Here is a 6039-nt window from a genome sequence, read left to right as displayed (position 1 = left end):
GCTTGTTCCTTTTGCCATATTAGGGAAATTCTCTCCAATAATTTTCTCCAATATACCTTCTGTTCCCCTCTCTCTTTCTTCTTCTTCTGGAATCCCAATTATTCTGATGTTGTTTTGTCTTATGGTATCACTTATCTTTCGAATTCTCCCCTTATGGTCCGGTAGTTGTTTGTCTCTCTTTTGCTCTGCTTCTTTATTCTCTGTCATTTGGTCTTCTTTATCACTAATTCTCTCTTCTGCCTCATTTATCCTAGGAGTAAGAGCCTCCATTTTTTATTGTACCTCATTAATAGCTTTTTAAATTTCAAGTTGGTTAGATTTTAGTTCTTTTATTTCTCCAGAAAGGGCTTTTATTTCTCCAGACAGGGTTTCTCTAATATCTTCCATGCCTTTTTCAAGCCTGGCTAGCACCTTGAGAATCGTCATTCTGAACTCTAGATCTGACTTATTACCAATGTCCATATTGATTAGGTCTCTAGCTTTCAGTACTGCCTCTTGTTCTTTTTTTTGTGGTGAGTTTTTCCACATTGTCATTTTATCCAGATAAGAATATATTAAGGAGTGCATAAAGTACTAAAAGGGTGGCAAACACCCCAGTAAATTGTGCTTTAACCAAGTCAGAGGAGACCCCAAATTGTGGGGGGTAGGAAAGGGGGTAAAAAGAAATTCAGAAAAATAAAAAAAAATTAATAAGAGAAAAAAAATAAAGAAAAAATATAAAAAAGAAAAAAAAAATATATATATATATCAGACCAGTGAATAGAACAGGTTCACCCACTTAATTTTGGGAGTATTTTGGTCTCTTAGAAGAAACTAGCTCCCAAAATTTTAAAGATTGAAAAACATATGTAAGGGTAAACACAATGAAGTGATGGAATATGACTATAAAGATGAAAATTTTTTTTTTAATTTCTAAAAAAGGAGTTGATAAGATAAGTTGGTTGGGAGAATAAAGAAAAAGAAAGTGGAGAGAATATGCTCAGGCTGGAGACTAGAACAAAGCCCTGTGCTAGATTTAGGGTATATTTTGATCTCTAGAAGTTGTATCCCAATTTTTTTTAGAAGGAAAAAACCCTATGTGTATATAAAAAATAAAGTTAGATACAATGAAGGATAAAATGTGACTATAATAATGAAGGTTCAAAAAAGATTTATTTGAAAGGTATTGTTAAGATAAACTAGCTAAAAAACGTTAAAAGAGGAAAGGGTAAAAGTTAAAAAAAATTAGCAGAAGAAAAATAAAAAATAAAAAAAATTAACTTTGCAAGACTGAAGAGTCATGGGGAGAAAGCCATCAATTCCATGCTTTGCTTTCGCCTCCTCTGGAATTCCACTATTCTCCTTGGTAAGTGAACTTGTTCATGGCTGGATTTCTTGCTGATCATCTTGGGGAGGGGCCTGTAGTAATGATTCTCAAGTGTCTTTGCCCGAGGCAGTATTGTACTGCCCTTACCAGGGGCCAGGCTAAGTAATCTGCTCAGGTTTGCTTTCCAGATCTTTTGTTCCCTGAATGCTTTCCGCTTTCAGTAGAGTTCTGGAGGACAGGAATGAAAATGGTGGCCTCCCAATCCCCGGCTGGGAGGAGCTGAGAGCTCAGGGTCCCACTCCTCAATGCACCCTCAGAGAAAAGTGCTCAATCACTCCAGTCTCCCTGGCCTCCATCCAAGCTCTGACCTCACCCTGTGACCAAGCATCTCTGTCTCTGGCCAATATCCCTGCCTGTAGTCTCCAAACCCCACAGATCTCTGAGCTCTTCTAGGGGAGTCTTCCTGGGTCTTGTGGGGTCCCCACTCACAGAGCAGTGACCTGTGCCACAGATCATGATAAGGTAACCCTGAGTTGAGAGCTCACTCCTCAGCTCCTTATCTGTAGCCAGCTCCCCTGCTCTAATACCTGTGAGCTCTGTGACACTCAGACACTCCCAATCCTTCTGTGACCCTGCGGGACCCAAGACCACGCTGTGCCCGTGTGAGCTTCACCCCTGTTTAGCCTCTGGAGTGATGTACCTCAGTGAAGCAGACTTTTAAAAGTTCTGATTTTGTGCTCCGTTGCTCTGCGGCTTGCAGAGAACCGGCCCCACCCCCCTGGGGTCTATCTTCCTGTAGCTTTGGATTCACTTCTCCACTGGTCCTACCTTTCAGAAAGTGGTCGATTTTCTGTTTCTAGAATTGCTGCTCTTCTTCTCTTTGATCTCCTGTTGGATTTGTAGGTGTTTGGAATGGTTTGATAAACTATCTAGCTGATCTCCTGCTACCTAATGTCGTCTCAGCCTGCTACTTCTCTGCCATCTTGACTCCTCCCCTTGGGTTTATTTTCTTAATGTAAAACAGAGAAAAATGTCTTTTTAATATAAAGAAAACTAAAGAACACAGCAAGATGACCTGTATCTAGACACCTGGATGCTGTCAGTCACCACTAGTAGTCTCCAACTTGTTCTGAGGTCAGGCCTATCATCATCACCACCACTTCCAGATAAATGTTTTCAGATTTATAAAATGGATGGACTTTAAAGATACTAAAAAATAAACTCAGTAAGGTTTGGCTATGAAACACCATGCCCAAAATCTGAAGAACTATAACACTCCCAAATGGACAGACTCTTATACAAAAACTCAAAGGCTGAAATGTCACCCATGTTGATGCTTCTTTTTGTACCAAATATTGCAAGGACCATTGTGTACACATTAAAGTCTCTGAAGTCAAAGTAAAGCCCCATATGACCATCTGTGTCAAAATGTTGAGCCTGTCCCTCAGAAAGTCCCACATGAAGCCTACCTTTGCTGAGGCAAATACATTATGGCATTTCCACTGCAGCTGATATTCTAAGCTGCACTACTGGGAATGCAACATAAGTGATTGACATCTTGTTTGTACTTTCACTGGAGAGCAAAATAAAAATTTTTTTCAAGAAAGCCACACAGTGTGAATAAATATTACTGTTCTGAGAAACACATGGCTCTCTTGAATGCTCAGTGCTCAGCTGCATCTATATGGTAATCCATTGTAGCACACTTGAAATCAAAATTAGGTATTACTACTGATCGGCACATCAGGGAATCTGTCATTCTTTTAACTGATTATCCATAGTGCTTTTTTCTTCAGAACCTACTGTTTGACCAGGAATACTGTGACATGAAAGCTGGAGTTTATACAAGATGCTACAATGTACTTTAAGACTGCTGATCTTTCTCTAATTTGTGTGGGAAACATTTTTCCCCACATTATTACCAGATGATAGCAACATATCCCAGTTGATTCACACTTGATTTCAATTCCACTTAGAAAGGTAGGACGATGAAGAATGAGGACAAGATCCCATCCTAACTCATGTGAAGTAATCTACCAAAACAATGGCCAATGAGACTTGTTCTGTCCAGAAGTAGGGAGCATGGCATGCAACTCTCCCTGAAACTAGCCATGTGACACAGGGTGTGAGGTAAATGAAGTGCTGACTAGGGAAAAAATAGGGAGCTTGGTTTAAAAGAATAGTAAGTCATACTTACTTGACCTTTTGAGTAATAAAAGGTCAGAAACATTCTGACAACTGGGCAGTTTGGTTTAAAGGGAATGCTAGGAGTGCCTGGCCACAAAAGACAGTCTGGTTTCAAACAGACTCACAGGAGGAGGCTGGAAGCATGGTTGCTTCCAGGAAGACCGACAGAGTGGGCACCTTGCTCTTCATCTGTCAAGGGCTTAGCCACATATCTCTTACTAACAATGACTCAACCATCCAGTGTGGACAAAATATCTGCATTGAACTCTGGATTTCAACACTTGTTGGAGAATCTGAAATTTCAGAGAAATGAGCTAACAGGAGGAAATGCATCATGTTAAATATAAGATGACTACATTTTTAGCTAAAAAGGGAGTGTTTCTCTTCATGTATGCCAATCCCGTCCAGAACAGTACATTGTCCATCTGATCACTAGCCATGCTGTAACTGAGCAAGGAAAGCACAGCTCCATCTAGTTGTCCTCCTCAGTGTTTAAGAACCAACTGAACCATTACCTTCAGAAGGGCCCACTTCAACCATACCTCTCACCACACTCCTCTAAGTTTAGTTCATGTGTATAGGGAGACATACAAGGAAATGCTTCACTTGAAGGAAGGTGCCCACACTCTAACATGGTGGAAACACAGAACCTGGCTAATAGGTACTAGATAAAGATAACAGAGTATGGAATTGTGCTTCCAAACATTACAGTAAGCCTTAATGCTTGATTAGATCATCACTTGGGAGGCAATACTTTTCTCATTTAAGGTAAAAATGAATGAAGGAAAATATTTCAAAAGACAGACTAAAATACAGGACAAAGACACCTAAAGGAAACATGGAACATAATAAAAATGGAGGGACACCTAATTTCTCCCTCCTGTATTTTAGTATCAACCAATACTAAAATGTTGAAAACTACATTAAACAATTAAAATCCAGAAAGGGTAAAGGATCCCATCTACAACCAAAACATTTAGAAAAAGTACTGCTTAAGGCACACACAGAATTGTAAGGAGTCATGGGGGGAGGGGGTAGTACTCCTCCCATGAAAGTGGAACATATTCAGAATATGTAGCAAAGGAGGGGACTGTACTAGACAAACATAGAGATTCCACCTTCTGAAAGAGATTTGCTGAAATAGGGTAATTTTTTTTTAAGAATTTCTGAGTCATGTTCTTAAAATATTCAAAAGGACACTGAATCTTTTTTAAGGTCTAGGAAAATAAAGAAAAGAGCAATGCACAAATAAGTAACATGTGGAAATCAGAAAATATTACATGGAGATGAAACATGGAAAGCATGAACCTAGAGTCTGCCAGAGAGTCCTCCACTGTAACCCTGTGCATCATAAGACCTCCCTGGAACTAAATAGGTTGAATGGAGATAAATATCTAGAGAGAGCATGTTTAAAATTATAAATTCTGTATCTAACTAAAAATCCTACACAAACTTACAAAAGCAGATATCTATGAAGGAACAAAAATCAGGCTCATAGTCTTTCTCTCTGCAACATTAAGCTCCAGAAGACAGTGTGGTCAATGGCTCACTGTAGGCCAAGCCAAGTAGAATGGGCAACAGAATACCACCCATATGGATAAGAGAAGTTCCAAAGTAGACCAGGTGCTTATGTAAGAATCCAGTACATCATACATAAAGATAGCTAGAGCAAACTACAGATGTTTTTAAAAGCAAACAAAATTTAGAATTTTAAGGGAAAAAAGATTATGATTCAGAAAGTATATAGTCAAGATATATCTGTTTGAAGGTAATAAAAAGATATTCTAGAGCTGAAGCTATACCAGCCATCTATCTCCCTTCCTCAACATATGAAGCAAATTCGTATTCAGGCGAATACAGAGATTACTTGATCCAAAACCAAAGGTGCAGGGGCATAAACACTGTAATAATGACCTATACTTATAGAATAGCAGTTACTATGGTTATAAAAACTAGAGTAAATCCTCAAAATTATTAACCTAAGAGAAATAACAATCTAAAAATATTATACTAAAACAATCTGGATACAAAATACTTAAAATAGTTGAGATGTAGGAAGTACAAAAGGGATGGGATTAAAGTTATCATCAAGTACTGCTTTACTCTTGATATGAACAATTACAAGAAAAAAGTTTTGAAGAGTACTTTGCTAATTAAAAGATTATTAGTAGCATAGAGGATGATGGGGAAGGGAGAGAAAACTGCATGGGAAGAAATCAGAGAAGGAGACGAACCATGAAAGACTGGACTCTGGGAAACAAACTGAGGGTTATGGAAAGGGGATGGGGCAACTGGGTGATGGGCATTAAGAAGGGCACATGATGTGATGAACACTGGGTTTTGTATGCAGCTAATGAATCACTGAATACTACAACAAAAACTAATAATGTCCATGTCTGGGTTCTCTACTCTGTTCACTGGTCTGTGGGTCTGTTTTTGTGCTAGTACCATGCTGTCTTGGTAGTAAAACTTAAAATCAGCTTTGTAGTAAAACTTAAAATCAGGCAATGTGATGCCCCCAGTTTTGTTTTTCTTTTCCAACAATT

This window comes from Lutra lutra, chromosome 9, assembly GCF_902655055.1.
Source record: "Lutra lutra chromosome 9, mLutLut1.2, whole genome shotgun sequence".
Classification (NCBI taxonomy): domain Eukaryota; kingdom Metazoa; phylum Chordata; class Mammalia; order Carnivora; family Mustelidae; genus Lutra; species Lutra lutra.
This window is presented reverse-complemented; position numbering follows the sequence as displayed.